This window comes from Pteropus medius, unplaced genomic scaffold (genome assembly GCF_902729225.1).
Source record: "Pteropus medius unplaced genomic scaffold, Ma_sr-lr_union100, whole genome shotgun sequence".
Lineage (NCBI taxonomy): Eukaryota > Metazoa > Chordata > Mammalia > Chiroptera > Pteropodidae > Pteropus > Pteropus medius.
Window position 1 is genome coordinate 14,610,168 of NW_024352787.1, and position 23,734 is coordinate 14,633,901.

Below are 23,734 nucleotides of genomic sequence, written 5' to 3' on the forward strand. Positions count from 1 at the left end.
AAACCCTCTGCCAATCTCCAGACTTACACTTCTAGCTGCCTGGTGGACATTTCTACCTAAATGTCCCTTATGTACCTCAAAGTCCTCTTCTCCCCAAGAATAAGTCCTCTTTCCTTCAAAATTTCCTTTACATCTTCATGCTCTCAGTCACCCAAATCAGATACCTGAGAATCCCAAGCCCTAACATTTTCTCACTTCCAATGCCCAAACTATCATCAAATCCAGCACATTCTGGCTCTTTCACATTTCTCTCTTTCTCTATTCCTCACTGCTTCTACTCTAACTTTAGCCCTCCCATCTCTTCACCAGATAGTTTATAAAACAAATGTTCCTTCAATCTTGCTCACTTCCAGCTCTTTCTCTACAGTCTCTCCAGGGTAACACTCCTAAAATGCCAATGACTGCCAGCTTAAAACCCCTCAGTGTGCACGCATGTGTGCATGCACGAATGCATGCATGTACACACACACACACACACCCACACACCACGCCTAGAACAACTTATTCTTTCTGCATGTGAGTTTCATACCCCTATCCCACCACTCTTGTCTGTAGCGTCCTCCTCCACTCTACCCTGCTCTTTACCAAGCCGACTCTTAGTCACCTCTCAAGGAGCATGTCAGGGGCCACCTCCTCCAGAAAGGCTGCATTTACACACACAATCTTCTGGCTACAGGCTGCATTTGACACCTTTTCCATTCCTTAATGCACTCTCAACATCTTTTTATCATAGTCAAGTTGGTCATGTTTAGTTGTGTCTGTCTCTTGCTGTCTCTTGCATTTGATAGATAGTCCTTGAAGATGAGGACTTATCTCCTTTGCTTCTTGAGATCCTAGCAAAATTTATTGAATCAAATTAAAAATGAATCAAACTATGGAGAAAAACAGATTGGAGGGTATGAGAGTATTTTGGAGGATTATAAATGTTAAGAAATAATTTTTCTTATTTATACAAATAATATTTCATGGTCTAAAAGTGCTTTCACATAAGTTATATTGTTTGATACTAGAAAGCAGGATAAGGTAGATATGAAGCCTGACAGAGACTCTAAATACAGTAGACCCCCCCGCCACATATATTTATTCATAGTTTTGCTTTCCATGGATTCAGTTACCTACAGTCAACCAGGTCCAAAAATATTAAATGAAAGTTCCAGAAATAAACAATTCATAAGTTTTAAGTTTTGCTTGGTTCTTAGTAGCATGATGAAATCTCATGCCATCCTGATCCATCTTACCCAGGACATGAATTATCACTTTGTCCAGTGTATCCATGCCCGTTAGCCACTTAGCAGCCACCTTGGCTATTAGATCTACTTTCGTGGTATCACAGTGCTTGTATTCAAGTAACCCTTATATTACTTAATAATGGCTCCAAAACACAAGAGTGTGATACTGGCAATTTGAATATGCCAAAAAGAAGCCTTAAAGTAGTATCTGCAGTTTCAGGCATCCACCGGGGGTCTTGGAACATATCTCCTGTAGATAAGGGGGAGACTACTATCATGAGAAATTTCTCTAAGGAGAGAAATGTTACTGATTTTTTTGAAGGAAGGGGTGAGATTCTGTGTGTGTGTGTTCAAATAAGTCTTCATAGATCAGAGCTATAATTTCAAATATATTCCTGTTTGGTCAAAATAGCCAACTGATTTCCTTCATTACTACTAAAAAAATTCTCCTAGAAAAGAAAAACTATTGATTCTTTATAGAGAATCTGCAATAATCTATTCTTCTATTTACCCTTTCCTAAGAAGTATATTTTGGAAGACAGAACAGCTAATTTAGATTTCTAAAAACAAAGAGAGAAACTGATTGGCTCTCACCTACAGAGGATCCACTGGGCCAGGAGTTTCCCGAACAGTTCTCTGGTTTTTGCAGCCGGTCCTTTTCTCAGGATGATGCCAACAGCTGAGAGCAGCTTTGGTCAAAGTCTTCAGCACACAGGGGAGGGGGTCTTGAAGAAGAATATCACAAAGATTCCTGTAAAGTAAAAAACACAGTGAAATTGTTTGGGGTTAGTTAATGCTATTAACCGGAGATTTCGTTCTATTATCCTACTACAATTGACAAGAACTTAATATATATTAAAGTCCATGATTAATTTGAACCAAGCATTACTGTTCTTAAGGACATCAATATCTAAGAAACTTTAAGTAATTTAATGGCAACAGGTAATGAAAAAAGGTAACATAATCCTAATTACATTTTGGTATAGGATAGAAGTCTGAATGACCCCTAAATAGCAGGAAACAACTGTGCACACAAATCAAAAAGGAAAACAGGTACTTGATTTCATTCTACTCTCGTACTTCATGGGAATACACCATGCTTTATAATCACATCAACACAGGCTGCAGCTGGGAAGAATCTAATACAGACTGAAAAGAACAAACAATGAAGAACTAAGTATTTGATCAAGGCTGACAATGTCAAAGAGGAACTCAGCAATGCAATTACATTTTGGAAGTGGCTTTGAAGATGCTGAAAAAAGGCATCTGGGAATAAGTAAAACAAGCATAAGGTTAGGGTAGAACTACACAGAAAGAAACCTTAATTAAACAGAAACCAACAGAAGGACTTGAACAGTGTGTTTCATATATTCCTTTCATGAGAAAGGGTGAAAAAGTGTTCAGAAAGCCTCTTTGAAACCAGAACTTGAGGTCGTTCTGTAGTGAGAAGAGGAAGTCGGAAGATCTAGACCTGTCTCCACTACTCATAGTCTGACCTTGGGCTTGCTAAGTGCTTCTCAACCTTGCAGGCACATTAGCACCACTGGGAGAGCTTTTAAACAATACTGATGGCTTGGCCCCATCTAGGGGCCATCTAAACCCCAAAACAATTCAATCAGAATTTCAGATGGGATGGAGCCCAAACATAGACCATTTGTCAAAAGAAAGTCAGAGATGTTGTAAGACATTTTGTCTAACTGTAATATTGTCTTCTCTACACATTTTGCACCTGGTAACTCAAGTTTGTTTTACGACAAATTCAATTTAAATTAACAGTATCCAAAATTTTTAAACCCTATAAAATTAAATAGTTCCCCAATTTTCAAGAGGAGGGAACCAAGGCTTTGGGAAAATACAGTGACTTATGCAAGGTCCAAGCAAATTCCAGGACAGAATCAAGATCACAAACTGGAGCTGTACATAACTCTATTTCAGACTTGGCCAGGTATGATCGGAAGATGTGGGGAGCCACACCGGTGACTAGGGACTCATGCCATGACTCTCTGGGCAGAGATGAACATAACTTCAGGGTTCCCACCCCTTAAGGAATAATAAAGATAAAAAATGATCCTAGTAGCTAATTTATTAAGCACTTCATATATGAGCCAGACACTGTGCTAAGAAGTGTTTTAATCCTTACGAGAACCCTCTGACCTAAGGGCTATTATCATCCCCAGTTTATAAAACAGGAAACTGAAGCCAGGAGAGTTTAGTCTTGTCTTCAAAATGGTGGACTAGAATTTTAACAAAGCTGATCTCTCTCCTAACTATGCACTGCCTTGAGGGAATGCAGCTAACAGGCAGCTGGAGGGAAAGCTACTCTGCCCTTTTATCTGCTTTGTCTTCTTTTGTCACAATGCATCCTCACAGTGGAAATGGAAAGTAAAACGAAATATCCTGAAGTCTTCCCAGTGCTTTCAGATTTTCTCAGATTATAAAACTAATTTATGTTGTTTGGGTGAGGACTGACATTTTATTGAATGATTTTAATTTTCCCTTCACCACACACACACACACACACACACACACACACTACCACCAAAGTAGTAGAGTTTGAATGCTGAGATTTAATTACACTATTTTGGAGACTTCAGCTCAGGCAACTATTTGAAGAGTCATCACTGAAATCTGCCCTAAATGATTGAGTCCATTATGACATATGAGTTTAAAAGCCTAACCGAAATATCTGAAACATCATTTACAATTCATTTGGAAAAAATTTACCAAACATTCTTAGACTCATCTCCAATCAGCTTAGAGAAGCATCCTTGCTGCAGTTTGCTGCTACATTACATTTTCATTCTGTAAATCTTTCCTTTCTTTGAAGCATCATTATTGACTATAATAAAATCTAATTTATAAATATTCCACATATGAAATATATTTTATTTAAGAGGTTAATGCAAAAGCATTACTGTTTCTGACACCTTAGGCATGTCCTACTTATGCTGTGGCAGAATTATTTCATGGCTCATTTTAATAATAATGTGAAAAGATGGTTTTCATTAGACACTCCTGGGAAGAAATAAAAGAATGATTAAAAAAAAACACAGTTTTGGCAATTGGAATAGGCCTGTAAGGTCATCTTATTAAACAATCTTTCTGCCTATGGCCTATTCCATTTTTAGAGAACTCTGTATGGAGTTGACTCTCTCTTGGTCCCAATTCTGGTCCTTTGAGACATACAGATTCACATTCTAGTGTGAACTTCCTCAACCACAGCCCACTGTTCTGAAAAGTAGTGCCAAACTACTGTTTCAGCAGAGGCGGCCTCTGATAGGACCTAAATGTCAGGGTGAGTGCTGACTCAAGGGCATCCCACAGAGTCTGGACGATGACCCATGAGGTAACTTTGTGTAAAGATCTCTGCCTAGAAAAGAGAAGATTATCAGACAATTCAATTAAACAGGCTCTCTCTGGGATTTGGACTGGACATCAGGAGTTACAGGAGAATGTGCTGAACAGCAGAAGTAAGCAGAAAGGCCAGAAGAGAGATCACAAGGGAGAGGAGTCAGTCCCTGAAGTTGCCTCATAACTCTCCACCAATAATTTTCTGATAACCCTGATAACATCCCACTTTCCAGAGACCCAGACAGGGATGCTGTGTGGTAATTCCTTCTTCCTTAGGGTGCTCTGAGTGAATCTCTGTTCTCTATAGCCCCAAATGTTGCTTATAGCTGAATATCGGCTTGACAATATCTCCCTTATCTTTTTGTAGGTATTTTTGTTAGAACTTAGTGAAGGCTTTATTTTCACCCCATTAATATTTTACCTTTCTAGAATGGGGTTCATTATTCCAACCTGCTCAAAACTTTTGGCTTCTCAATTCTGCCCTTCCAAAATATTTGTTATGCCTTTCACCTTCATGTTATCTACAAATTAGATAAGCGTGCCATCTACAATGATGTTCATACTATGATAAGAACATTGAATTAAACACTATCTCAGAGAGCAAATGGTAGCATAAAAATAGTGAAAAAAACAGATAGTTAATAAATAAAAATGAATATATTTAGTGTCAAAGTCATTACTTAAAATTACTAATTACCAGTTCTCCAAATTGATTGCAAATCATCCTGAAGATATAAATAGCTATATAAACTGATACGACCAAGCAATTCATTTCCTGGATAAAGGTTTTAACATTTACTTGGTAGAGCTTGTGAAACTCAGAAGAATTGGGTTCCAGCATCATTAGAGAAAATTGGGCCATAGTAGAGATAATTGGCAACATGAACTTTGTGGTGAAAGTAATTACTTGTGCAGCAGACCAAGAAGTTATGTTTGAAAAACATATTGCAAAAACAGAGCCAAGGTAGCTTCATCCTTCCCTGAGGCAATCATGGAAATTAGCAGAATCTGTCATTTTAGGTCATCTGGTATACTTCTGCCAAAGTGAAATCATTCTCCAGAGATCTCAAACGCTTTGTCTAATTTAGCTTTCAGTAAGCCTCATGGTATCTCTTCTTATAGTAAAAAGCCCCACACTGAAGAGCTTTTTAAATTCTCATGTCTGCTTTTCTTAGTTTTTCTGTCTCTACCATTATTGTCGGGCTATCAAACTCCAATTTCTTATGGTGGTCAGTGTGTCTGCCTGGAGCAACTAAACCCATTCTCACTGCTTCTAATTATATACTTCTGATTCTCCTAGGGCTGATTTGTGTGAAGCAGACTGGAAAGCTTCAGAGGCAAGCCCTCATGGGCCAGTCTATAAAGAAAGCATGTGACTGTGTGTGTAGATTTCACTCCATCTCTGCTGCCCATACAGAGGCCTATTTGGCTTGCTTCTTTCTTCTCAGCTGTGTTGAATTATTAAACTGTTCAGTCAACAATTACTGTTTAGATCCAGTAGGTGCAAGGTACTGCCCTGAGGGCCACAAGAAATACAAAGATGACTGAGATTTGGCAGGTAATAGACAGAGATGAGACATACTACCATTTTGTGTTGAATGGCATTTTGTGGTTTATTTTTCATATAAGTTATCTCACTTAATACTGAAAAATAAGTATTTTCTCAACATTTTACAGACAAAAATAAAGTTTCAGTGAGAGCAGGTAACTTCTCAATGATTTGTCACAAGGCCAAGACCCCAGAGGCAAGCTTTGTGATTCTTAGTCTACCTTACTTCCACCAACCCCGAGGTGCATTCATTGTTTATGCAGATAAATGACTACAAAGCAATGTATGTATGTAGTTAGTTTTGTAACTGGCTGGCATATGTTTGGTCCTCATAAAGTTGTATGGCTAGCAGGTGGCAGAAAGTGATAAACACCCTGAGAGCAGTGCCATTCAGAAGAAACGTGGAGGAAGTCACTGGATCTGTTGCTAGGAAGAACGCTAAGAAAGTTTTGGAACGTTTTCTACCATTTTCAGAACAGAGAGACTTTTCTTCTCTTATAAATCCTGTGAGAAGACACTGGCACCAGAGATGAGAAAAAGATGGCAAATCCGAGAAAAGAAGGAAATGTGATGCTTTCACTTTCCCTCTGCATAGACGACTATGGCTGTCTGACTTGACAGCACTGAGTGCTTCCAGCACCTGCTGCTTTAATACTTGCTACGTATGTTTTCTGTAACTTCAAATTATTTGGACAGATCACACTGGTTGAACAAAGTAGAGAGAGTAGACCCTTGGAATGCATGGCCTTCTATTTGTGGTTGGTGATTTTACAGTGACTGTCCGGGAGGCTCATGGAGTATAATATGACTGTTTGCTGGGATACCAGCTTGAATCACACTAATTTGCTGGCTGGTAGGCACTTGTGCCTCAGTGCAACTTCTTTATTCTGAAATTGTTTTCAGGTATGAAAAGAGGGAGCCAGTAAGAAAGGAAGTGCTTCAGCATTCAGTGAGTAACTTTCATGATCCAGATATAGGGCCAAACGCTTCCCAGACAATACTACTATCTATCCTACAATAATTCCCTAAAGTGGCCATTATTATAACAATGTTCCACAGAGCACATCGAGGCACACAGAAGTCCAGTAACGTACCCCAAAGTCAGAGAGCCTGTCCATGTCAGAGATGAGATTTGAGCCCAGTCTGTCTGACTCTGTGCTACGGTATGCCTCTTATAGTTCTGCTGAAGTTATTAAATAAGCAAACAAATTCAGACTTTGTGAGTAGGGTAAGACACTAGTCGAGAGATAAAACTTTAGTTAATGTTGGAAAAGCAGTTAACTTTAGATGTGAGGTATATGTAAAAAGAGAAAGAAAAAAACGAAAAACAAAAGCAGAGTACTTAGTGGAAATATGTTCCATGGGAAAAGCCAGGAGCCTCTACAAACCTTTCCATGTTACTGAACAGAGAGAGGCCCTAAATCCCAGAAATAAGTCCCACAGGGCCTACTGTGTTCCTAAGAATTCTGAGGTAGGAGAAATGCATCAAAGGCAGGAATATGCCTGGCCTCTCGCGGACTGACACAGAAACTATGAAGTGTCCACGAAGTGCATGGGGATCCACAGGAGGGAGAAAGTGCTCTAGCTGGGATCAGGCAATAACTATTGACGATCTTATTGAGACATTGGCAGTGAAAGAAAGGAGAGAAATAGAATGGTAACTCCAAGGAGCAGCAGAGATGAGAAGCCAGAGATCTGAGTGCATTTGAAGGTTGAGATGACAGATGCAATAAGGAGGGCAGAGAGAGAATGAAGCTGCCAAGTAGCAAAGGTAGTAGACAGAGCCATGGCCCAGTGCAGAGGGCTAGGCATAGGGACACACCTGTAAGGGATGTAGGGAGCTACTACTGTACTTTAGCCATTTTAACTATCCCAACACAAGAGGTGTGTGGACTCATTTCATGTCTTCTCCCATGATGGACAGAACACTCTTCAGATGGAAGTACTTCTGAAATTAGTTTTCAAGAACTCATGCAACAGCCCATATGTAGAAACCTGCTTATTTGCATACTGCTCAGTCTGCTTACTAAAAAACAGGTGGAGTAAGTCAAAATGAAATGAAATGTCAACACACTTCAACAGTTAATGCAAATGCCTTGCAACCCTGAACTTGAGTTTAATAGAATAAACAAAACAGAACTGCTTTGATGACTCTGAAAAGCAACTGAACTAGTTCCAATTTGAGCAGGAGTTTGTTTACTTTGCTTAGCTCCAGTCATTTATTCAATTCACTCAAAAAAACATTTAGTGAGTGCCTACTGGGTAACACACACTAGTTTGAAGCTGGAATGATAATGAATTTTATTTTCATTCCTCATTTTGATTGAATTGTTTTACAGGGTTTTATTTTTTATTTTAGGGAACTTTTACAGCTGATTTTTAATAATGTTTATTTTTTTCTGATAAAAAAAGTTTTCATTTTTCAAAATATAAAAAGCATAGAAAAATGAAAAGAAAAAAAAGAAAAGCAAATGTTTTCTTCCACCACCAGAAATAAAAATTGTCAGTATTTCGGTGCATATCTTGCAAATGTGTATGCGTGTCTGAATACACATTTTTTAAAGAAGTTGTGTCATAGTGTGTATTAATGTAGTAACCTGCTGTTCTCACTTAACAATATAAAATGAACATTTCCCCAAGTTATTAAAATTTTACAAAATCAGTTTTAGTGTCTGTGTAATATTTTACCATATTAAAAAATCATATTTAAACAGTTTCTTAATATTAGCCATTAATGCTATTTCATTTTTTTGACTTTTTTATATCATTTTCTAAATTTAAATTAATCGATAAATTGATACGATTAATACGAAATTGATAAGAGAATATTTTTAAAGAAGTGATTTTATCATTTTGAAGTACAAACAACAACTCTGTTATTTTAAAAAGTGCTATCCAGAGAAGAAATTTAGTCTTGCTTTAGTAATTTGTAATAATCCATTAATCAAACTTTAAAGAGCCTATTGTGTACCAGGTACTATTATTCTAGGCAGATCACAGATCATATTTATGTGTGGAACTGCTACTTTTTAAGAGCGCAACATTCTTTTCAGTGGATTTAAACTAGATTAATTCAAAAACTAGTTTAAACATTGATTTATCTAGGAAAAACTAAACACAGAAAATGTAGAAATGATTCTGTTATGTCCCCACAAAGCAATCACAGATTCTCTATGAGAGTGGTTCAAACCCGGGAGGTTTTGCTCTATTTGACAAGCCAATGAGCTGGGCACAGGCTTTTTAGCAAGAATGTGGGAAAAGTTGTCCCAGAAAATTGGAAGCTTCTTGCCAGAGGGCACCATCTTCCCCTCCTGACATCTGAGGCACTATGCCAGTGCTCCAGCTATAAACACTAAGACAGCTTTACATCCATAATAAAATAGCCAAGCCCTCTTATTAGAGAAAATTAATATTCAATATTTGCTTACATATGTCTTTACTCTGTTATTAATAAGAAACTTTGAACATAATTAGTGTTGGCTTTGAGCGCATTTTTGGAACTGCACCCAGCTGGAAGTGGGCCGTGGAGCATAGGGTTTCATTACTCACCAAGACTGAGCACTCTCTGAATGAGATTAGAAGAAAAGAAATGGAAACGACCCTCCTCATTCAGAAAGAAATGGTCTGCTTGAATTAACTGAGATGACTGTGTGTGGTGGCGGGAACAGAACTGTTACTGTCACAGGCATGGCCTTTCTCAGTTCCTTGTCACCTCTAGCCTCCTCCATAGGGCACCTCAAAATGAAATCACAGATAAGCGAAGCACTCTGGGTAGAAACAAGAGGTATGATATGTCTAGAGAGCCGCTTGTGATGAGGCAACAGACAGGTGATGTTCGAACATCACCTTATAAGAGACCTGTGATGCAGAACACCTGGCCAGATAAAAAAGGTAGATGAGGAGCAGCAGACTGCCCCCACAGAACAGGAGCCTTTTAATCAGAATGAATGAATGAACACCAAGCAGGAATTCAATAGTAAGGTTAAGGTCCATGTATGCAGAGTATTAAGAGAAATGTAAACTGGGAAAAGGTATGATTTCCAGACTTCTGACCACTATCACCACTTCAGCTAAAATGAAGGGATATTGAGCTTGTTTCTTCCTCAAAAGACGTGGATGAAATATTTTATATCCCTTATAGGAAAAAAAAAAAGTAAGATCAATTTGCAACTTACTCTCAATAACCAGCTCAATGCCTTTCACAGCTCCCTCCTACTACAGCCTGTGACACTCATACTAAAACCTACTCCTCTCGACACTTCCACCTCAAATTTTCCCATCTGTCTGACGCCCACTGTTGGCTTCTTTTCAGAGCCTCTTTAAATCCATGCCTGGATCATTCTTCAATTCCATTTTCACCTCTGATGCCATCTCTCAGGTCACTCCAGTCTCCAGGCATCATGCCTGGGGCCCAGGAACCTAGTTTTTTGGTTGGGGTGGGCACAATGCCTTAGCCACTCTCCCCATACATGCATTGTTTTAGCTGTTCGAACATCACCTTATAAGAGACCTGTGATGGACCCTCATTTCAGTGGTGAGAAGTTCTCTAACAAAATTTCCTCAAGCAAAAACAATACTCATGATCCATAGAAACTGTGACTATAAGGCTATGTTTACCTTAATTTGCTAGAAAAAATAACATAAATAGATTTTGGGAGGATACCTAGATTCTAAAACTATCCCTATCATAATTTCTAGTTCTCACTACTAAACTCAAAATCAAAAAAATATATATTTTTTCCTATTATATCTTTCTTTTTACAAAACTTTAATTTGATTTCTCACTAACTCAAGTCAGGTTTATGTCCCACTTTGGCTTGTTTCTGCTACTGCACTGGGTTGGTTTTTAAATCATTACAAAAAGCAGAATGCTGAGACATCAAAAAACAGGCAGACTCAGAAGAATCTGCTCAGCGCAGGAGCACAGGGGTTTCTGACTCAGGAAACTCTCAAATTCATCTTCCTGTACTGCATTTTAGTCCAGGTGCTGCAACTGAGTAGATCTTGAATTTTCAAGTTAACAAACTTCATTACGGATAAAATATATATATATATATATATATGTATATATGTGTGTATATATATATACACACATATATACATATATATATATACATACATATATACATATATATATATGCCTATGTATATATCCTAAATAGCCCATCATTAAATTTTGGTCTGTTTCCTCGTAATCTGATTCTTGTCATTATAACTGTATTTCACTAAATTTCTTATAGAAGAAAAGCTCTGTTGCAGTGATTTCAGTATAAATTTATATTCTTCATACAGACCTTTAAAATATTACAAACCATTTCACGTGAAGACTGGCAGATAATTTTCTTGGAGAAGAGATGAAGGTGAAATATGCGAGTGCTCTTTAAAAATGTCATGGGCATCCAGGAGTATAGTAGTTGGCAATCCCCTCTGCACGTGAGGCTCCCTGGGACACTTGAGGAAACATGCTGATGCTTGGGCCCCACTCCAAGCGACGTAATTGGTATAAGGTGGGGACCCGGCCTTCATCAATTTTTAAAGCTCATTCTAATGTGCATTAGAAGCAAACCTTCCCCTGCAGCAAATTTTACTTCAATAGAGTACTAAGAACTTTGTCACAAGCAGAGCTATCCAGGGAAAGAACAGGTCACCTCATAGCAGGGTGAGTCCCCTGTCACAGCAAGTGTGGAAGGGCTGGCTGCATGTCTGAGCTCCTATTAGGAACAGTGGAGAAAGGGGTCCTAAGATCTTTGAAACTGATTTTTTTCTTTTATATTAGTTCTACCTAGGGTCGATATTTAGTTAGAATTAGAAAAAAAAAACAAAACCTCATTTGCAATGCCATTCTTAGAACAAAACAGTCGGTATAAAATCTTTCATATTGTCCACATAAAACTTGGTGATTTGCACAATAACATAAAAATTTTGTTTTCTGTATTAGTCTATTAAAATTTTTTCCTTCACATAGTGAACTGTATTATTATATTCTAATTTTTGATACTTTCCCAACTTTCTATTACTTCAGCCTACAAAAGACCTTTTTAAATTAGTTGATATTTGTTTTTCTAAAATTCATAAAAAAAATTCCTAATTCTAAACATTCTGTGAAATGTCATTGGTACAGAACTACCTATGGCTTCTTCCCAATTATTTTTCCTCTTTTTTTTTCTTTTTTGTTCTTAAGCATTAACATGAAAATTTCCTCTGACCCTTTCTAGGAGATGAACCTGGTTCTTATTTAAAAGATGCTACCTTTCAGAGTTTTTTTTTTTCCCTGAAATTTAAGCAAGGGAATACACACAGAAGCAAACAATAAAAAGAAAAAGTTGCTTCATGTCTCAATCCTTAGGTTCATTTTTTTTTTTTTTTTTTTTAGTTTTGTTCTTTGCTGTTTCTTGTATCACTGGACTGATACTTTACATGCTCTTTTATAACTTGCATTTTCAAGGTAACAATGTGTCTTGAGACCCTTCCATACCAGTACCTATGGATCTACATTTCTCAACAGAAATACAACATGAAGTGCTTAGTTTCTTATCCATTTCACCGTTGATAGATATTTCATTTGAACCCATTTTCACTATTAGAAACAAAACTGCAATGGATAATTTTGTAAACATATATGTATATAAATTACAAAAAAACAAATTTCTGGGTCAATTTTTTTTGTATTTCAGATTTTGATAAAAAAAAAAATCAAAATGACCTTTAAAAAGGCTGTGAATTTACACACTATAAGAATGTAGAAAACCGTTTCTCTATCTCTTTGCCAATACTAGATACCATTAACTTTAATTTTTCCAATCTCAAAGGCAAAAAACATCTTTGAGTTTTGCCAAAGTTTGGAATATAAGCCAAAGTATAAATGACAATTTTCTATAGTGTTGTTACTTTTAAAAATAATGAAGCTAAACAATCGTAGCAGATGTCTGAAATCTACCCCCAAACTTGGCATTTTGCTCAGAGTCTAAGATTTCAAGAGACCTTTGCAGACAACTCCGTCCTCTTTATAAATCCTTACCATTACAGCCTTCAAAAGACAACTCAAAACTCACCTCCTCCAGGAAGCCTTCCTTGATTAATTTCCTTGATCTCAATTTTTCTTCTCCCTCTATTTTGATCTCTTAATACTTATGTATTTAGTTTGTGTAGACTCTTAAATCTCCCTTTGTATCTCTCAATAATACTACTAAAGTAAAAGCATAGGAAGCAATTCACCAAGAGAAGTGAAAAAACATTTATTAAACATTTATTATATTTAGTTGTTCAGCCAATATCTAGTTATTGCGTGCTGTATCAGACCCAGTTTATATACTTTTCCAGATTTGTCTGCCCCTCCCCACACTGTTCCTCTGGCTACTTGTTCCATGTCAAGCAGCTGCTCCTCCTGCCACCTTGTCTCCAACACCACCAGCTGACTCAGTCTCCCTGAGGGTGATGGTTTTGGCTCAGCCTATGTCATGAGCATGTGGCATGAGCTATGGCAACTCTGGGACTCCACCTGAACTGGTGTTGTTGAGGTTCTGACTCCTCCCATCACTTCAGGATTCCCATGAAGCACTATGCTGTGGGGTATAGGATCTGGCTTCCCCTCAGGCTGACCAGAGGGGCTGGGTAACAACTCAGAAACAGGGACTTAAAGCCCGGTGGGGATAATTTTGCCTTTCCTTCCTGTGACAAATTATGTGAGGTACAGTGGTTCCAAACACCTGTCTGCAAGAAAATGTATGTCACAGAGCAACTAGCTGTGTTCTCTTAAGAAGTTATGGGCAGCTTGGTAACTCGTTATCTTGTATTGGCTGTGTTTCCCCTACTCCCTCACTGTAGCTGTTCTTGAATTGCACCTCTTCATAAAGACTTCTCATGTAAGTTTTACTTCACACTCTCTTTGCCAGAGAACCTAAGCGAAAACATACCTACCACATACATAAACGCTGTACTATACATTATTCTAGCCCAAGGTAGGGGCACAAAAGACAGAATAAATCAATCTTGTCCACAGCAACCTTACAAAATAAGCGGAGAGGCAAGACATCTACAGTAAGTGAAAAAGCAGACAAAATGAAAGATGAGGAAAACTGGAATGAACATAATAAAGGGATAAACTGTACAGAGGGTTAGAAAATAGGAACTAATTTCTGCCCCTAAAAAGGGCATGAGAGAGCTCTATGGCTTCCACGCAACTTCTCTTATGTGATTCTTCTTACCCTCAAGTGCTTTTTACAGTGGCCTTCTCTGGCTATATTTCTGCCATGGAGTTTCTTTTCACTCTGAGAGACACCCTAAACATTTCAGAGACATTTCATTTGTCTTCTATACCCCAAAAGAATTACTCTTCCATGGCAGAACAGGACCAGCAGTTCTCATGAGCCCATCCTTCTATGCTATTGTACATTTGAAACTTATTTGATTTTATTAAGCAATGTCACCCCAATAATTTTAAAGAAAGTTAATTAATTAATTTTAAAAAGAGGTTGCTTTTTATGACAGTCCCCTCCCATTTCACCTGCATGCTGTTAACTTCTTTGCTCAATTAACTGACAATATAACAAACACACGTCCTCCAGAGAAGATTCCTAGTTTGGGGACATCACTCTTCAGGGATGGCTGCTGTTGCCATTGGCCATTTATTTCAGTTTTCCTTCTTTCCCTAAAGAGTAACTGACTGAATGGTTTGTGATTCTCTACTTTTGTCACACGACATACTTTCCATAATTTGATCAAATAACACTGGTGCTACTAGAGATATTTAAGGTAACAACAGTAGCCTATTATAACTGGTATGGAGAAAAGAAATAATTGTCTGGTAACTGAGTTAAATATTCCAGCAATTCAATTAGAAGTTCATGTAACAATAACTTACAGATTTTTTTTTCTTTTTGCTCAAACATCGGACCTCAACCCCAAAATCTCTAGACACCAGGCAAGTGACTTTTCTTTTTCTTTCTTTTTTATTTTCTTTTACAAGTTACAGAGGTGACACTTCTGTATGTATCTGGTTAAACATTACTAGCTGACAGCCACTTGTTACTCATCTTTCTATTACGTCAGCCCTTGTGCCAAAGTGACTTTCCAATAATGTGTACACAAATTTGGTAGCAATTCTCAATGTCTCATACCAAACAGCAATCTTTTAGCCCTGAAAGCTACTGTCACTAATACTGGCCAATGGGCTCCACACTGATTTCAGCAGAGAAATAAAAGCATGGCCCTGTGGAAACCACATCCATACACCTTTGACACACAGAAGGAAAATCAACCTCCAAGCAAATGGGAAAGGCACAGTCACCCACTTCCTCAAGAGCTGTGATACCACAGATCTGTACTTCTTTGGTTTTTCCCACAGTTCTACGCCAGTGCAAGAGGACTTGCTGACTTATATTTCTGAACTAGAGATTTTCTCTCCAAACAAAAGATTTCTGTGCTTCTATGAAGCACACACTACCACAGCATACCTTCAGAAGAAAAACAAGCCCTTCACAGAATACATGAAAGATGAGCTTCTCTGGGGACATGAATGGCTGATGTGATCGTAGGACAAGAGTTTGCTGAAGAGTATGGTAATATTTGGGACAAGTGGTGATGCTTCATCTTGAAGTGGTTAGCATCACAGCCTGAGCCATGAGAGTTGCGTTGGCCTCACCACACTGGCTGAGAGGGGAAATATTTATGTAGTAATATCTGATATATACATTTGCCCTTGTGTGAACATTAAAGACCCAAGCCCTTAAAAAGTACACCACTATCCTCATTTTCACATTATGATCAAGGCCAATACTTAATTTGATTATTCAAAACATTTAATATAATTTTAACATTTCATATAATCATGTAGGTTTTTCTAGCTTATTTTCCAGTATGAAATTTTATTTGTGGGGAGATGAGTGAAAAAGGTGAAAGGATTAAGAAGCACAAATTGGCAGTTATAAACATAGTCATGGGATATAAAGTACAGTGAAGGGAATATCATCAATAATATTATAATAACTATGTATGGTGTCAGGTAGGTACTAGATTTATCAGAGTGATCATTTTGTAAGGTATATAAATGTCTAATCACTATGTTGTATACTTGAAACTAATATAATATTACATATGAATTGTATTTGAAAATTTTTTAATTATAAAGAAAATTTATTTGACCATCAGTTCAGTGGCTTTTGACTGTAACACAAATACTTTCCAAATAACCCAGTGGAAAATAAAAAGTCATTTTTAAAATTTTGCTCTGAATTTTAAAAATTACTGAGAGTTTTTCAGGAGTGATTATTCTCTCCCCATAACCTCTAAAAATATCTCCCAGTCCTTTTGCTACTAAGAGGCACTAATAGGATATATATATGCTTAATTGGCTTCACCAAAAAAATTTCAGTGTGTCTACCTTGGTTATTGCTTATCATATGGATTTTTTTTATCCTTCTTAGATTCATTCGTTCATTTTTTTCAAGTCAAAGAACTGCCATCATTCCTATAACTGTTCTTAAAAGATAACATTAGTCACCGTATTTTCATAATATGTTTCTCATCTGGTAGTTAATTTCCCCAGGGAGTACTGCAGACATTTTATTTTCAGATAATCTCCAATTAGCTGCTTCTCTTCATAATCCTGTCCAGCTCACATTCACAATTTTCTTCTGTACATATTTCACTTCGCGTATTTCTTCTCCTCTTAACATATTTCAAGAAATATATGTAATTTACATTGTTTATAATTCTACCTCCTATTTGCTCATTCATCTACTTGCAAGAAATTTTAATGTTCAAAATCCAAATTTTTTAAAAAATGCATGTCTATTAAATGTTGCTCTTCCCATCTAAGCTCACTCAGCATTCAACCTATCATTTTATGAGAAAGATATTTCTGAGGTATATATATTAAATATGATCCTGATAAATAAGACATGCCTAACACATAGAGAAGTGAGAGCTCACCTAGTTGCTCTCATTTGAAAGACACACCTTTTCTCCCGAAAAAAGTCATATGTCTCCACTCCCATGTCAATACCAAAATTTCTTCTGGAAAGACAAAAACTTTTAATGCCAAAATTAGAGATATAGCTTAAAACAGGTCAGGAAAAAATGATTTGACTTTGTGCTAATGAATTAAAGTTGGAAACTTTCTTGAGAATGGGTTACATAGTATTGGGGTAGGAGTGTCCAGTGGGTATTATGTCCCTCCAACAGCACCACAGAAGAGAAAAAACTGAAAAGCGGGGGAAGCTGGGGCCAGTAAATGAACTTCACTTCATTTTCCATTTTTATGTATGACAGAAACCATCTTCAGTTATTCAGTAACAAATCAGGAAGTCTGATATTTAAGTATTTATGCAGTGCTTTAATTTCATGTGTGTGTGTGTGTGTGTGTGTGTGTGCGCGCGCGCGTGTGTGTGTGTGTATTTAATTTACAGGCACTTGTATCTACAAAAGGTATATACTTTTATAACAGGGGTCCCCAAGGCCTGGGCCTCAGACAGGTACCTGTCCATGGCCTGTTAGAACCAGGCTGTACAGCAGGAGGTGAGCAGCAGGCAAGTGGGAGAAGCTTTGTCTGTATCTGCAGCCACTCCCCAGTGCTAACATCACTGCCTCAGCTCCACCTCAGATCACCAGGCATTAGATTCTCATAGGAGAGCCAGTCCCTGGTAACAAAAAGGTTGGGGACTGCTGTTTTATAACATTTGACCAAATTGAGGAATCTGGGGAAAATAACAGATCTTATCTTTCTTTGTCCTTAGTCGATGTTTATATCAACCATCAATCATTAAGACTACCTAGTTCACAGATATCGGTGCAGAGATTCTGTTTTCTGCACACAAAATAAATCTTTGCAGACACGATGACTGGTAACCTCCTATATGCATTTCTACTTCTGAGAAGACCCCTATTCCCAAATAGTAAGCAATACTTTTCTAAAACAAGAAACAATCTATGTGATTTGAATGAATATAAAGTTCTTAGCAATATATGAATTGCTGATTTTTCTTTTTTTATTTTCCCCTCCCACACTGTCAAGTGCCCAATTCTCCCCCTTCCGCCACCACTGATGCTATCAAAGTTCACCAGCTCCTCCTTTGAACTGCTGATTTTTAAAGTATATAAGTATACAAATAAATTCTTACCTACCTTTCTTGTGGCCACGTATTTTAAAAGAATCCTGGGGTCTTATATTGCAGGAAGAGTTTCTCAGCTATCTAGAAAGAAATGAGACCAGTTCTCCAATTCACAAAACATTTCCCATCTCTAACAGAACCTACCACCTGATTACTCATTCTACACTTATTCTGCATGAATTTATAGTGTAACTTGACTTTATAAGATATCCATAGTTCCTCTCCCCAATTTCATTGGTCTCTTTCTTTGGTCTCATTGAATATCCCACAGCCCAGAGTAGAAAGCCAATAAATACCCAGATTACCTAGATTCTCCCCTACCCCTAGTCTTATATTCTTTCTATTACATGACACTGTCTCAGAGCTCTCTAAGGAAGCAGCTTTCAGAATTGGGGGGAGGGGAAAGAGGAAGAGAGGGAGAGTGGAGTATGTTGAGAAAAAATGGGAAGAAAGCATTCATGGTAAATAACTACTTTATATAGTAACATCATGTTGGTAAAAGAAAAGTGCCTTTTAACTAAAGGTTAATGAAAACTACAGGTGTTTGAAAGCAAAGACCTAACTCTATTCTCCACACACACCCTAAAATAGCACATCCAGAAAAGCAACCCTACACAGTTAAGAAAGAATCATTACACAAGTGATATGAGTTCAACACTGTGGTAGTGCTGGGAAAGCAAGATGTGTGTGTGTATTAAGCAACATAAAAGAATCATAATCTTGTGTTAGACTGAGTGGAATAGGTTGAAACATTATAAAAAAATTAGTGTGAGCTAGATATTATCATGCTCTGTTTTTTTTTTTCTTTTACAAAAACTTATCTTTGATGTGTCATATTAAGGTATTGCCTACAATAATTTCATATGCCATTTGTTAATGTTTATGAGTTTTCATAATCATATATTCAAATTATTTGTAAGTATTCCATAATATAGACCATTGCAATTTCATTTATAATACGCAAATATTAATTTTTAAAAGGTTTGAAAATAAATATTATGAAAGTTTATGATAGACTTTCTAAAATTGTGAGCTAGTATTTACCAACCAACAACAAAACATGTCAGTATTTTCTGGTGAGAATATGTCCATCACTGTAACAGCACTGAGAAGCAAGGAAATATGTAAATAACAATTTCTGCATAATTAGTATAGCAAGAAAGAACACATTTGTGGAATTTATTTAAAAAAATAAGTCTCTCATAATCTGAAATGTAATTAAAACCTATAAACATCAAGTTTTCTAAAAATGAACTGAGAAATAATGTGAAAGCATTTTGTAAATGGAAAATCCTTATCATGAAATAGGTGTTAGAATCATCATTATTGTCATTTTAGTTGTAAAATAACTTGAAGAAAAAAATAGAACACAGAATTACTATACAATATGACCTCAATTCTGTTTGTTTTCCTCTTTTTAAATAAAAGAATTAGGTATTGTTTCTTCTGTATTTCAGGTGGGGAACCGAAACTATTCACCCCACAACTCAGAGAAAACCAATGATGTAGTAATCACTGACAAAATAAATCATTTTGCTCTTCAAGTCTCTTGCTTTCGGTTCAAACTGTGCAACTTACTTTGAGCAGTCCATGCTTTTAGCTGTTGTTAGAATCTTAAGAGTTTACAGAGCCTTCTGACCTGCCCTGTAGAGATTAATGACATATTTAATCACATTCTGTCTAACAGGAGGAAAAGGATTTTGACATCATGGTGGCAGCTCCTCCACAGAAAATTATAGGTATGTTTATGATATGCATTACAGAGTGGACCAGCAGCAAGAACAAGCCTATGGGATGTGGGGGTTCCAACTTGCTATGCAGCAACTTGACATTTCATAGATAATACCTCTACCAGGGGCCACTTTACAAGTTCTTAGGTCAGAAGAATGTTTTTCTATGTCTTAGGTTAAGGGAATGTTTCTCCCTTCTCCTATGCCTCTTTTTTCTGAACTGTAATACCAACTATACAGCCTTCAAACCCTATGTTCCATCCTAAGCTCAAAATTATATTTCTATAGCTAAATTACTTAGTGCTGTATGTCAGATCCTGCAACAAGCACTTTATATGCATTACCTCATTTCATAAACAGCTCTGAGAGGCGGTACTATCATTGTCCTCATTTTTACATGTTAAAAAAACAAGGCTGAGTGAACCTAAGTAATTCGCTTAAGGGTACCCTAACAGTAAGTGACTAACCTGGGGTCTATCCCAGGTCTGTATGCCTTTGGCCCAAGTTCTTTAGTGTATGTGAAATATTCTAAACATACTGAAAAGCAGAACATATAATAACACATTACTCAGCTTTGACAAATAAAATGGAAAGATACAGATAATCCTCAACATAAAAATACATTTAAAAGTATAATGGAGGAGGTGAGAAAGCAAGGCGGAGTGAGAGAAGTCCTCAGATCGCTCCCCTTGAGAAAACAATAAGCTGAACATCTAAAACTCAACAAAAAACACCCAAATTGCACACCAGCACGTCTGAGTGTGAGAAATAAAGAAGAGGCAGCTTCTTTATTTCTCCAAGACCACCTCCCAACACCCGGGGTTCTGACCTGACAGAACCTGTCAGAACCCCGGATGTTGGGAGGTGGCCTTGGAGAAATAAAGAAGCTGCCTCTTGCAGCTGCTGGAGATCCTTTCAGGAGGAGGAGGGGGAGTGAAGGTGCGGCGACTTCTCTGATTAGCCTGCCTGGAAGTGCCGGAACTTTTAGCAGCCAGCAGCAGGGCTCAGTCATCAGGGCAGAAAGTAGAGAAGTGGGAAGGGACCACAGAGAAACAACAGCTGATTTTCAGTGGTCCTAGTTGCAAAACCGAGGCTGAGCTACAGCCCCCAACCCCTAATCAGAGGGCCCTTCCCCCCATATTGTCTGAGACTGACCACCACAGAGCCCAAGGGAATCTAAGCAAATGCTACTGAAACTGTTGCTAACACTGACAGGGACTGAGACTGAGAGCAGTGAGCAAGATTTAACAATCAGGCAAGAGAAAGACATAAAAGGCATCCAAATAGGAAATGAAGAAGTCAGACTGTCACTATTTGCAGATGACATGATTATATAGAAAACCCTAAAGACTTCACAAGTAAACTACTAGAAACAATAAGCAAATACAGTAAAGTTTTTGGATACAAAATCGATGTTCAAAAATCCATAGCGTTTCTATACTTCAATAATGAAGTGTCTGAAAAAGAACTGGAAAAAATCATTCCTTTTGCAATTGCAACAAAAAAGAATAAAATACCTAGGAATAAATCTAACAAAATATGTGAAAGACCTATGTAATGAAAACTATAAGATCCTATTAAAAGAAATTGAAGAAGATACAAAGATATGGAAAGATATTTCTTTTTCTTGGATTGGAAGAATCAACATAGTTAAAATGACCTTATTACTTAAGGCGTTATACAGATTAAAGTGGTCCTGATCAAAATCCCATTAGCTTTTTTTTAAAGATAGAACAAAAAACCATCAGATTTTTATGGAAGCACAAAAGACCCTGAATCGCCAAAGCCATCTTGAGAAAAAAGAACGAGGCGGAGGCATCACTCTGCCTGACTTCAAATTATATTACAAGGTGACAGTAATCAAAATGGCATGGTTTTGGCAGCAAAACAGACACACAGACCAGCGGAACAGAATCTAGAGTTCAGAAGTAAACCTATATTTATATGAACAAATAATTTTTGACAAAAAAGTCGAAAACATACAGTGGAGAAAGAAAAACCTCTTCAATAAATGGTACTGGGAAAATTGGAAGGCCACCTGCAAAAGAATGAAACTAGACTGCTGTTTATCACCACACACCAAAATTAACTCAAAATGGATTAAAGAACTGAATATAAAACCTGAAACAATAAAATGCATAGAAGAAAACATAGGAATTAAACTCATGGACCTTGGACTTAAAGAGGATTTTATGAATTTGACCTCAAAGGCAAAGGAAGTAAAAATAAATGAATTGGGACTACATCAAACTAAAAAGCTTTTGCTCAGCAAAAGTAATTGTCAATAAGGGAAAGAGACAACCATCATAATGGGAAAACATATTTGCAAAGTAATGCCTCTGATAAGGGCCTAATATCCAAAATATACAAAGAACTCATACGACTCATTAACAATAAAAAAAACAAACAATCCAATCAAAAAATTGGCAGAGGACCTGAACAGACACGTCTCCATAGAGGACATAAAAATGGCCAACAAATATTTGAAAAGATGCTCAACATAGCTAGCTATTAGGGAAATGCAAATCAAAACCACAATGAGATACCATCTCACACCTGTTATAATAGCTATAATCAACAGAACAAGTAATAACAAATGTTGGAGAGGATGCAGAGAAAAAGGAACCCTCATACACTGTTGGTGGGACTGCGAATTGGTACAACCGCTATGGAAAACAGTTCCTCAAAAAACTAAGAATTGATCTACCATATGATCCAGCGATCTCTCTACTGGGTATTTACCTAAAAGACTTGAAAATCCATATACAAAAAGATATTTGCACACCGATGTTCACAGCAGCGCTATTCACAGTGGCCAGGAAATGGAAGCAATCAAAGTGTCCTACGATAGATGATTGGATAAAGAAGGTGTGGTACATATATACAATGGAATATTAGTCATAAGAAGAAATGAAATACTGCCTTTTGTGACAACCTGGATAGACCTCGAGATAATCATGCTAAGCGAAATAAGCCAGACAGAAAAAGTTGAAAATCACATGATATCACTCCTTTGTGGGATATAAACCTAAAAGCAACAAATGGACAGGACGAACAGAGACTCAGGGACATGGACAATGGACTAGAGGTTACCAGAGGGTAGGGTGTGGGGGAGGAGGGAAGAGGAGGGTAAAAGGGTCAGGGGGTTTGGGGAAGGTTGAAGGGTAAAGGGGATCAAATATATAGTAGCTGAAGGAAACTGGACCCTCAGCAGAGAGTTCTTAATAAAAGTGGGGGAAAATCACCAGCCAGAGAAGAAATGATGTAAAGAGAAAAATGAGGAAATTATGAGAGAATAACAGGATAAAAATAAAAGGTAATTTCAAACATAACTATATGCTTTGAGGTTGCTTTAAAAGGGAACTTGAGAAATGCAAACATGAACATTTTGATTGATGAGGCTCCAAAATAAAATCTAGTGGCACTGCAGCCATTGCGTTAAGTCAGTTCCAGATAACAGATTTATTGCTTTTAGCTCTCAACCACTATACTTGATAATTAGTAAGACTGTAATAAAATATGATCTGTATGGAAGAAAATAACTCAGAGAAGTGAAGCATTAAAAAATAAAGTTTTATTTTATCAACGTTTATTTCATATGTCTTTCCAAATTTATTTCTAATTAGTTTCTCTATCACTCAGGGTCATTACCAAAGATATCAGTGATACACACAGGGGCTACTTCTATGGGAGGCCTGGAGCTCCCTTCTCTAACTACTCTGCTAAATGGGAATCTAACCCTAGAAGTAGTGACACATGTGCAATGTT

The 23,734-nt window shown here is 37.2% G+C and overlaps 1 protein-coding gene across 1 annotated transcript in view; it reads right to left on the minus strand.

The window, feature by feature from the left end:
• Positions 1-23,734, minus strand: part of NRCAM (neuronal cell adhesion molecule) — a 258,892-nt gene that overhangs the window by 200,145 nt on the left and 35,013 nt on the right. The window contains 1 exon segment of the mRNA XM_039849322.1: positions 1,828-1,980. The gene's annotated coding sequence lies outside the window, so the exon portion shown is untranslated.